Source organism: Antennarius striatus, chromosome 13 (assembly GCF_040054535.1).
Source record: "Antennarius striatus isolate MH-2024 chromosome 13, ASM4005453v1, whole genome shotgun sequence".
Classification (NCBI taxonomy): domain Eukaryota; kingdom Metazoa; phylum Chordata; class Actinopteri; order Lophiiformes; family Antennariidae; genus Antennarius; species Antennarius striatus.
This window is the reverse complement of record NC_090788.1, coordinates 446,499-459,630: the sequence shown is the minus strand read 5'-3', so window position 1 is coordinate 459,630 and position 13,132 is coordinate 446,499.

Here is a 13,132-nt window from a genome sequence, read left to right as displayed (position 1 = left end):
GCTCAACAAGCCCCGCCTCTTCGCTCAACAAGCCCCGCCTTCAGGATGAAGTTCACCGTCAGATTTTAAATTAATAAAAAAAATTTTTTAAAAAAACTCTAAACAAAATAACAAAAATTAAGACACAAACTTCTATCAGCTGTTGTTGCATGAAGATAACGGTTTCCATAGCAACAGTCTAAATACATGGTGTAACTTCATTTCGGGGCCATCCAACTAACCCTAACTAACTAACTAACTAACTAACTAACTAACTAACTAACTAACTAACTAATCTTCACCCAACTAACTAACCTTAACCTAAACTATAGATTAGCATAAGCCTGTAGAACCATCAGAAACCATTGGTCTGGTGCAAAAACCTGGTCCTAAACTACACCTGGTACTAAACTACACCTGGTCCTAAACTACACCTGGTCCTAAACTACACCTGGTACTAAACTACACCTGGTACTAAACTACACCTGGTCCTAAACTAAACCTGGTCCTAAACTACACCTGTACTAAACTACACCTGGTACTAAACTACACCTGGTACTAAACTACACCTGGTACTAAACTACACCTGGTCCTAAACTAAACCTGGTCCTAAACTAAACCTGGTCCTAAACTACACCTGTACTAAACTACACCTGGTCCTAAACTAAACCTGGTCCTAAACTAAACCTGGTCCTAAACTACACCTGTACTAAACTACACCTGTACTAAACTACACCTGTACTAAACTACACCTGGTACCAAACTACACAGAAACCTGGTTCTAAGTGGTTCTAAGTGGTTCTAACTGGTGCTGGTCCTCTGGTAAAGCTCTTATATATCTTATATATTGCCTACACCCCCCCCCCGTCTGTCAGCCCAGATGGGTGCTGGACTTCAGGGACCAGCAGCTGATCCTCAGACCGGAGCCTACCGTTCCGTTAAGCTACCCGTTAACCCTTTGATCTCCACCGGCAGCCGACGCCTCCTGGCCCCGCCCACAGTGAGGCCCCGCCACGCCTGGGTGGTCCTGCGTGGAAAAGGTCCCTCGCCCCGGTGTCGGGGTCCGCTTCCGAAAGCTCACCTCTCAAAGCCCCCCGCAGGTAGAACTAATGGGCGCGGCCACATCTGGGGCCCATTGAGGGTTTAATGAGCAGCGACCATGAATGGACAAACAGCACTTTAACTACCCCAGCCCGCCGGGCAATTATGAGCCCCAACGCCACGACAGGAGCCCCCAGCGTCCCACACAGCTTCACACACGCAGGACGGGTCATCAGGATCAGGTCCGTTCACACCGCATGATGATGTCACCAGGATGATGACATCATCAGGACATGCCTTATTGTTACATGACCCACCATCAGCTGACGCCACGAGGGGTTAACCCTGTTGGTCCTGACACCTGAACACTAATCACACCTGAACACTAATCACACCTGAACACTAATCACACCTGAACACTAATCACACCTGAACACTAATCACACCTGAATACTAATCACACCTGAACACTAATCACACCTGAATACTAATCACACCTGAACACTAATCACACCTGAACACTAATCACACCTGAACACTAATCACACCTGAACATTAATCACACCTGATCACTAATCACACCTGAATACTAATCACACCTGAATACTAATCACACCTGAACACTAATCACACCTGAACACTAATCACACCTGATCACTAATCACACCTGAACACTAATCACACCTGAACACTAATCACACCTGAATACTAATCACACCTGAACACTAATCACACCTGAACACTAATCACACCTGAACACTAATCACACCTGAACATTAATCACACCTGAACACTAATCACACCTGAATACTAATCACACCTGAATACTAATCACACATGAATACTAATCACACCTGAATACTAATCACACCTGAACATTAATCACACCTGATCACTAATCACACCTGAACATTAATCACACCTGAATACTAATCACACCTGATCACTAATCACACCTGAACACTAATCACACCTGAATACTAATCACACCTGAACATTAATCACACCTGAACACTAATCACACCTGAATACTAATCACACCTGAATACTAATCACACATGAATACTAATCACACCTGAATACTAATCACACCTGAACATTAATCACACCTGATCACTAATCACACCTGAACATTAATCACACCTGAATACTAATCACACCTGAACACTAATCACACCTGAACACTAATCACACCTGAACACTAATCACACCTGAATACTAATCACACCTGAACATTAATCACACCTGAACACTAATCACACCTGAATACTAATCACACCTGAATACTAATCACACATGAATACTAATCACACCTGAATACTAATCACGCCTGAACATTAATCACACCTGAACACTAATCACACCTGAATACTAATCACACCTGAATACTAATCACACCTGAATACTAATCACACATGAATACTAATCACAGCTGAATACTAATCACACATGAACATTAATCACACCTGAATACTAATCACACCTGAATACTAATCACACCTGAACACTAATCACACCTGAATACTAATCACACCTGAACACTAATCACACCTGAATACTAATCACACCTGAACATTAATCACACCTGAACACTAATCACACCTGAATACTAATCACACCTGGACACTAATCACACCTGGACACTAATCACACCTGGACACTAATCACACCTGGACACTAATCACACCTGGACACTGGTGATGGTAACACTGGTGTTTCACTCCGTTTACAGAAACCAATGAAACGAATCATTAAACGCTGAGTCGAGTGTGTCGTATGAAAGCTCCGCCTCCTCCTGGAGGCTCCGCCTCCTCCTCGTAAAGGTCAAATCTTTATGTTGTGTTTTGACTGTCAGCCTCCGGCCCTGTCTGACACAGAGCAGCCCCCCCCTCATCCCCAAGCCCCCCCACGCCCCCTAAACCCCCCCTTGAGCCCCCCCGCTGTTAAAACTGCTGTTGTGAAACCATTAGAGTCCACCCGCCGGTGGTCCAGAGCCAGACCTGTGTGTGTGTGTGTGTGTGTGTGTGTGTGTGTGTGTGTGTGTGTGTGTGTGTGTGATGAGTGACAGATCTGATGGGATGTTTCTTGTGTTTCATTGGTCAGGTCTCTGTAAAGTGACATCCTAACGGAGACATTTGGTTATATTTTAACGCGTCTTGTTTTTTACAGTGTCTTGTTTTTTAACGCGTCTTGTTTTTTACAGTGTCTTGTTTTTTAACGCGTCTTGTTTTTTACAGCGTGTCCTCTTTATGTTAATATTTAAACACTTTCTGTTAAAAATCCTCCGTGTTGGTTTTGAGATGACGACTCATGTTTGTGAGATTCTCGTCTGGATTTTATTTCAAAGTGTTTTTTTTGTATTTGGTTTTTATGAATAAACGTGATTTTAAAAATCACCCCCCCACCTGACCCGCCCCCTTGATGAAAAATCTGCTCCACAGATTTTCCTGAAACTTTGATGAGGTTCAGGAGTGAAGACGACCATAAATTCTGGACTGGGGGGGCTGTGGGGTGGGGTGGGGGGCAGTGGGGGGGTCAGCCTTCAGGACTCAGGAGTTAAAGTCAAACCCCCAGACTTACTTCTGTCACGTGTAGGTCAAAGACTAAACCTTATTTTACCTTTTTAGTCACATGACCTGAGGTCAAACCTTTGGTTCTCCAAGCTCCATCCTGAGATTAGCAGGATGTTCTCTTCAATTTATTCTCCTCAGATTATTCTCCTCAGATTATTCTCCTCAGATTATTCTCCTCAGATTATTCTCCTCAGATTATTCTCCTCAGATTATTCTCCTCAGATTATTCTCCTCAGATTATTCTCCTCGTGGCCTCTGAGGGGTTTTGTCTCATTTTTTAATCCCGTCACATGACACACTCCCGACGGGTCCACCTCTCCAGAACCAGAACCCGTCTCCGATCACACCTCCTGCAGCTCGTTCACACACGGAGGAGGAGGAGGAACGAGGGACGGGTCTGCCCCCCCGGGGGAACGGGTCCTGCTGACGTCTGGAGAGGCTCAGCGCCGACGGCCTCAGATTTATGACGGTCCAGATCCACATCCAGATCAAAGTTGTGTCGTCGTCACGACAACCAGCAACACAACACAAACGAGTCCCGTGTGACCCGATGGACACGAGGTCATCAATAAAGTTATTGATGAAAACATCTCAGAGCTTCAACGAGAAGTTCATTACTATTATTGATTGTTCAGCCTTTGGTAGAGAAATGATCAGGATTTCAACTGATTGGAAGTCAATAGATTTCAGAATGAACCTCATCAATCACTGAAATCCAGTTTATGAGATTTATTATTAAAAAGAATTTTGGTTCTAAAATAATTTGGTTTACAGAGATATTGATCATTACTTTATGAATAAAGTTTTATTGTCTGTTGACATCAGACCACTGGTGATTGATTATTATTACAGCGTCCTGGTGATCCAGCCACTGAAGGTCCGTTAAATATTGTTTTAGACCACATGTGTCAACTCAAGGCCCGGGGGCCAAATGTGGCCCTCCACATCATTTAATGTGGCCCCCGAGAGCATTATAGTTCAGAGTGTTTAAAAATAAATACAGTCAGACCTCGGCTTTCGAACGCTTCTGTTCTCGACCAAATCGGTTTTCGACCAGAAAATCAGAGAATTGTACGTCTCTCAACTCGACCAAAATTCGTGTCTCGACCGAACCGAAATAAACCGAGTGTACCTGAGCGTACCTGAACGCGACTCACTCGGGAGCGTACCTGAGCGTACTTGAATGTACCTGAACATACCTGAGCGTACCTGAACGCGACTCACTCGGGAGCGTACCTGAGCGTACCTGAATGTACCTGAGCGTACCTGAACGCGACTCACTCGGGAGCCGAGCGAACTGTCCAGGATGCTTCCTCCGTAGCGCATTCGTGTTCTAAGTTCGATAGGATATCTTTTATTAAAATAAAACACAGCGTCTATTTCTACCCCTTTTTATTTATGGTAAACAGTAAACAGTACAGTTTATGGTGTAAAATAGTTAAAAAAACTTTTTTAGACTTGGAACGGATTAAAATTATTTACGTTAATTATAAAGGGAAAAATAGTTTCGCTTTTCGAACAGCCTTCTGGAACGGATTATGTTCGAAAACCGAGGGTTGACTGTAGGTCAGAACTGTGTTTTCACCAAAACTACATTTCCCACAATGCAGTAGTTCAGCCCATCTTAACTCTGACTAAACGTAGTGAACAAAGTTAATGTCCTAACTTGTGTCTGATGTTATTTTTCTTTATTGATTGATAGTTTGATCCTTGATTGATGGAGTTCTGTGGGTTTAATAACCTGACAAATGAAAAGGATTTATGTTAGAACAGAGAAACAAACAAACATGTTTTTTCTGTCTAACTGTAATGTTTGGAACTAGAATCAGTCAGAAATTCAGTTATTTAACATTAAGGAGTAGTTACATTTAGTTACATTACACTGAGTTACATTTAGTTACATTTATTAGTTACATTAAGGAGTAGTTACATTTAGTTACATTACACTGAGTTACATTTAGTTACATTTATTAGTTACATTAAGGAGTAGTTACATTTAGTTACATTACACTGAGTTACATTTAGTTACATTTATTAGTTACATTAAGGAGTAGTTACATTTAGTTACATTACACTGAGTTACATTTAGTTACATTTGTTAGTTACATTAAGGAGTAGTTACATTTAGTTACATTACACTGAGTTACATTTAGTTACATTTATTAGTTACATTAAGGAGTAGTTACATTTAGTTACATTACACTGAGTTACATTTAGTTACATTTATTAGTTACATTAAGGAGTAGTTACATTTAGTTACATTACACTGAGTTACATTTAGTTGCATTTATTAGTTACATTAAGGAGTAGTTACATTTAGTTACATTACACTGAGTTACATTTAGTTACATTTGTTAGTTACATTAAGGAGTAGTTACATTTAGTTACATTACACTGAGTTACATTTAGTTACATTTATTAGTTACATTAAGGAGTAGTTACATTTAGTTACATTACACTGAGTTACATTTAGTTACATTTATTAGTTACATTAAGGAGTAGTTACATTTAGTTACATTACACTGAGTTACATTTAGTTACATTTATTAGTTACATTAAGGAGTAGTTACATTTAGTTACATTACACTGAGTTACATTTAGTTACATTTATTAGTTACATTAAGGAGTAGTTACATTTAGTTACATTACACTGAGTTACATTTAGTTACATTTATTAGTTACATTAAGGAGTAGTTACATTTAGTTACATTACACTGAGTTACATTTAGTTACATTTATTAGTTACATTAAGGAGTAGTTACATTTAGTTACATTACACTGAGTTACATTTAGTTACATTTATTAGTTACATTAAGGAGTAGTTACATTTAGTTACATTACACTGAGTTACATTTAGTTACATTTATTAGTTACATTAAGGAGTAGTTACATTTAGTTACATTACACTGAGTTACATTTAGTTACATTTATTAGTTACATTAAGGAGTAGTTACATTTAGTTACATTACACTGAGTTACATTTAGTTACATTTATTAGTTACATTAAGGAGTAGTTACATTTAGTTACATTACACTGAGTTACATTTAGTTACATTTATTAGTTACATTAAGGAGTAGTTACATTTAGTTACATTACACTGAGTTACATTTAGTTACATTTATTAGTTACATTAAGGAGTAGTTACATTTAGTTACATTACACTGAGTTACATTTAGTTACATTTATTAGTTACATTAAGGAGTAGTTACATTTAGTTACATTACACTGAGTTACATTTATTAGTTACATCTGGTCCTTTGATTACAGCTGTGATGTTGATGTGGCCCTCAGTGAAATTATCTTTGAGTCTAAGAACTCATCTCCACATCAGCATCACGGCTGTCCTCAAAGGTCCACATGTAACTCAGTGTAATGTAACTAAATGTAACTAGTCCTTAATGTAACTAATAAATGTAACTAAATGTAACTAAATGTAACTACTCCTTAATGTAACTAATAAATGTAACTAAATGTAACTCAGTGTAATGTAACTAAATGTAACTACTCCTTAATGTAACTAATAAATGTAACTAAATGTAACTCAGTGTAATGTAACTAAATGTAACTACTCCTTAATGTAACTAATAAATGTAACTAAATGTAACTCAGTGTAATGTAACTAAATGTAACTACTCCTTAATGTAACTAAATGTAACTCAGTGTAATGTAACTAAATGTAACTCAGTGTAATGTAACTAAATGTAACTACTCCTTAATGTTAAATAACTGAATTTATTACTAGCTTTATGCTCTCACGGGCCACATAACCTGATGTGGCGGGCCATAATTGGCCCCCGGGCCTTGAGTTTGACACGTCTTGGATGAAACTGGTCCGTGACACAAACACGTTTGAGAACCGCTGGTTTAAAACCCCTGAAGAAGAGACTGGTTTGAAACCCGGGGGGTTGTTTCAGAGTTAGACCAGTTCAACTTTACTGACGGGTGGACCTGGCCCATTAGCGTCTGTGCTAACCCGTTAGCGTCTCTGCTAACCCGTTAGCGTTCCTGCCACCTCCACCTCCACATTCCAGCGCTCCTCTTATCTTTATTGGCTGAGGACGGCAGAATTACGGCGGTCAGAGCAGCAGACGTCCAGGGAGACGACGGCCTATTATCACCCAGAACCAAACGCAGAGGAGAAGAAAGAAGCTTCTGGAGGATCGTGGCCCAGATAAGCAGCAGATAACGGGGGAGAAGTGGCCGCAGTAAAAGGAAATGATCTGGAAAAGCTCCTCAGCGACACACAAGAAAGAGTCTGGGGCCTCAAACTAACGGGGGGGGGGGGGGGGTCAACCAATCAGAGACGGGTCAGTGTTCCACAACAGAGCTCAAAATTAAAATATTTTCACTTGACTTTTTAACTTTATATACTGACTTTAATCCCTGCAGGGAAACTAGTGGTAAAAATCAGTAAAAATCTATTTTATTAAATTACAGCACTGAAAGAAGAAACTTCTAGAAATAAACACCGATGCTAAAAATAATAAATTAGATACAAAAAATAATTCTTAGTTTTCAAATATTAAATTTGAGAAGAAGAATTTGTCCTGACTCTAAATCAAACGTCTACAGGAATTATTGATGAACAAACAATTAAACAGTCCATCAGTTAAAGGTAACAGACAGAAGGTGGTTTCATGTCAGTATGGGGGGGTTCATTGACGTTTAAATTACTGTAAATAATAAGATAAATAGTTTGTTGCTCTATCGCAGAATTTAGTCTTCCGTGGGCGGTTCTGGAAGGAATTAACGAGGAACGAAGAATTTAAAAAATGAAATTACAAGATCGATTTTAAAACAAATGAAACTAGAAACTATGACTGAGATAACCCCAACCTGGAGAACAAACCCGAAGAAAAATGAATCATCTGAGGTAGAGACTAGTTTAAAAGTAGTGAGTAAATCCTCCGGGGGTCGTGTACCTCTCCTGACAAATCCACAGGTCTACCCGTTGCCCCGCCCCCAGTGGGCGTCGACCATAACCAGAGGAGGAGTCCCAACTCAGAAATGAAATTTAGAAAAATGAATTAATTGGCTACACACAAATGTAGGAGCCGCTAACTGCTAGCAGACGTTAACTTCTACGTTTTGAGCCGCTGCTCCCTCTGCTGGCCCGGAGGTGGAACTACAGCGACGCCTCCACAACAATTAAAGGAACCCTGACTCCGCCCCCTCCACACATTGGTTCATGAGGGAAAATAAACATGAAAACAACATAACAGACCCGCTGCCGACCAAAGCGACTCTGGCGATCACGTGACTCGACGCTCTTGACCTCTGACCCCGGCGCGCTGAAACTCTTCCTGAGACCTTGAACACGAGATGATCTCACACCAACTCCACTCCAGCCCTCGCCGTTTTCCTCCCATCAGCCACTTGGCCGCCGCCGTGGCCTGACCCAGTTTGGCCACGTTTCCCAGTGGGGGGGGCGGGGGGTTTGATTAGCGTAGCGTAGCGTCGACGCTCGCCAGAGGCCGACGTGCTGCAGGAGCGCCGGCCCATAAACACTCGCTCGACGGCGGCGTTTGGCCCCCCCCTCGGAAACGGGACGGAGGTTTGTTTGGAGGAGCGGTGCTGAGGGTCAGCGTCTGAAGGGGGGGGGGTGGCCACCATCGCCACGACGACACAAACGTTCACCAGGACGATCCCAACACGACCACGGATCCTGACCTATTTTGGACGTTTCCCCTGCAGGCGGGGGTGGGGAGGGTATGGGGGGGGGCTATTACTGCAGCGAAGGTCTTTCAGCACCTCTGACGATAGCAGAGCAGAAGAAAAGGTAAAAGTGGAGGGGGGGTTGGGGGGCGGCTTGGGTTTCGTCTCTGCGTTCTGGACGTCTTAATCGACACTGTCAGCTTCTCCTTCTGGAGGATCATGGAGTGTTTCAGGGTGACGGGGGCGGGGCGGGGCGGGGTGGGGGGGTAAACAGTCGCTCAGCCGATCCGCTTTGTTTACAACCCCCCCCCATCTCCTGTTGTTTGTTCGTTTGTCAGCAGGAGTCCATAAAAATCAACGCGTTTAATCCTTAAATCCGTTCTATCACACAGGTCTGTCTGTGCTGACGGGTGTGAACGACCCTGATCCAGATCCAGATCCTGATCCTGATCCTGATCCTGATCCAGGACCAGAATGCATTTTGTTGGGGTTGTTTTTTCTGAACTTTAACCACCAAAATGCTAACAAACGGCTAAAAACACAACAAGCAGAACGGTGGAGTCCACAGCAGAAACAAGTGTATTTATGTGTAATGGCTGGTGGCGCTGTGGGTGTGGTGGATGGATGGTACGATCCTGACCGTTAGCTGTGTTGTTGTCTTTATATGTATTTTATATTTAAATGAGGACTGAAGGTGAGTTCAGTAAAGTAATTATTTTACTGACGTAACGACATCAGAGCCGCCGTGAATTCAATCAACATCATCTGTTCACAACTTCAAAGCACTTTAAACGTAACGCGCAGTTAGCGCTGCTGTTAGCGCTACGGTTAGCGCTGCTGTTAGCGCTACGGTTAGCGCTGCTGTTAGCGCTACGGTTAGCGCTGCTGTTAGCGCTGCGGTTGGCGCTGCTGTTAGCGCTGCTGCCAGAAGGTTCTGGGTTCAATTCCCGTGTCTATGTAGGAGAACATACAAACTCCACAGAGTAATAGTGTTTGTCTGCTGTGTGAGCTGGCATCTCACCTAGGGTGTACCCCGCCTCTCGCCCAGCTGACCCGAGACCCTCGAGGCGGAAAAGTGATGAAACGTCTCGTCTTCCAGAACAAAGACGAGATTCATTTAGGTCAATGTATAAGAACTGTGTGACAACAGCTCAACTATCTCCATCCTACATGAAGCTAACTGACGCTACATGAAGCTAACTGACGCTACATGAAGCTAACTGATGCTGCATGAAGCTAACTGATGCTGCATGAAGCTAACTGACGCTACATGAAGCTAACTGGCGCTACATGAAGCTAACTGATGCTGCATGAAGCTAACTGATGCTACATGAAGCTAACTACATGAAGCGGTCGGATGTGGTCGGTTGTGACTCCGTGTTGGTTTTTATTCCAGTGACGTTAAAAACGTAAAATAATTCCTCCTTTGTTTGCGTTAAACCAAACGAGAGTCGTGGCTCCGCCCCCACCTCGTGGAACCGGTTTTGTTTATGATCTGCTGGTAAACAAACAAACAAATCGGTGGAGGTGATAAACAATCGGACCTGCATCCGGATCAAACCGGATCCAGATGGTTAACGCCCCCCCCGCCGGACGCAGAAACAAACACACCTTTAAAGGTTAAAACGGACTCGTGTCGTCAGGCTGGAGCTCCTGCTTCGTCGCCACGGCGACAGAAGAGCCGTTATTCCCGTCTGACATCTGGAGCTCGTTCTGAACACAGATAAAATAAAATGTCTGAACATTCAGTCGATGTTCTAGAGCCCCCCAGGAGGGAAACCTGTTTTATCAGGATCTCAACGTCCACGTGAGGCGGTCTGTACACTGAGACGCTAGCGCGGGCCCTACGGGGGCCCTACGGGGGCCCTACGGGGGCCCTACGGGGGCCCTGAGGGCCACTTTGTGCCCTTCTGGACTTTGTGTCTGAATCCTGTGTGTTTTAAAGCCGGACCCGGTGGGGGTCTTTGGGGGGGGGTCCAGAGGAGTCACTGGTTCTAAACCAGATTCAGTTCTGACTAAACGGACAAACGTTACCTGGGGGACCTGGTCCTCAGCGCCGGGGCCCTCCTTCACACCTGGACCGGGTTCGGTTCTGGGTTCTGGGTTGCAGTCGTCCTGGACGTCGACCTGAAACCAGATTTGAAGGGAAAGGAAACGTTTTGTGAGCTGGATTCTTTCCTCTCCCTCAGACTGAACTTTAACGGTTTAACGTGTTCATTCTTCACTCGTTGTAACCCCCCCGGACTCGTTGTAACCCCCCCGGACTCGTTGTAACCCCTCCGGACTCGTTGTAACCCCTCCGGACTCGTTGTAACCCCTCCGGACTCGTTGTAACCCCCCGGACCCGTTGTAACCCCCCGGACCCGTTGTAACCCTCCGGACCCGTTGTAACCCCCCAGACCCGTTGTAGCCCCCCGGACCCGTTGTGACCCCCCGGACCCGTTGTAACCCCCCCAGACCCGTTGTGAGGCCTCTGGAACACAAACACTCGTCTAACCAGCGGCTCCAGATCCAACGTCTCCTTCATTTCCCCGACGGCGTCCGACTGTCAGCAGGACAGAAACCACCGACCGAGGAGAGATGGCGTTTATCACTGCTGTGTTTGTTAGGTAGACGGACTTCAGTAAATCGTAGGGGGGTCAGGTCTGGAAGGAGGGGGTCACATTTCTTTCAAAAACAGAGCAGAGAATTTTAAATATCGCTGAAATTCTCTTCACACAGTGGGTTCATTTCAAACACGTCAGATTTTAAATTGTTGAAAATTTTCTTTTGTTGTTTGAATCAAGAAAAAAAATTAAAAAAATTTTTTAAATAAAGTTATTCTAAATATTTTTGAATTTATTTTAAATCCCAGCATTAAAATGATTTTTCCCACATCTGTTCCTGGTGTTTCCTGCCTGATATTCCGGTGAGACACACACACACACACACACACACACACACACACACACACACACACACACACACACACAGTAGGAATGTCATCATCAGATTATTTATTAGGCCCATAATTAGAATCCGGATTAGGGGTTAATTCGGTTTGAAGCCTGCTCCTCCGGTTTCTCCCGCTCCGCCACAGGAAAGAGTTCAGATCCTTCAAACTTATAAAAACACATAAACACAGAGAGTCGGGTGGCCGTGAACGCACCATGAGGGGAAATTAATGATGCATTAAAGTGAGAGCAGCGCGTTAGAATTACTGCGTCCCTCCGCGGAAACTGTAGGAAAGGAGAAACTTATTATTTATTTGTGAAATATTTCCACCTGACGGGGGGGGGGGGGTGCTGAGTGCGGATGATTTTATGGCCCCAGAAATGATGGGATTATTCACAGAGACCGGAGCGGATTGACGGATATCCATCCGCGCACCGGCGGACGGTGAGACGGGCCGTGGCGGGAAAAACGGAGCAGCGCGCGAGGCTTTTATGGAATCCACGTAAGCGCGCGACACCTCGTGATTTATGGAGTATTTAGATAAGAAGCAGAAGTCAGGGTCACGTGATGTAATGGGATAATGTTTTTAGGTGATGGAGATAAGATGGTGTGTGTGTGTGTGTGTGTGTGTGTGTGTGTGTGTGTGTGTGTGTGTGTGTGTGTGTGTGTGTGTGTGTGTGTGTAACCCACAGGCCTTTCCTTATACTGCTGAGGTATGACGACTGTCACTAAATAATCTCATTTACACTCCCCAGGATTATTATTCCTGGAACAGGAGAATCTGAGCCGGTCGTTACGCACCGGAGCAAATATGGAACCGGATTGGACGCGCGTCAGGACGCAGGGAGGAACATTAGTTTTAGGTTTGACAGAACGTGAAACACCGAATTAATGTGTTTTCATTTAATATAATTATTTTTATAGAATATTCACGTGGATTCACCCACAC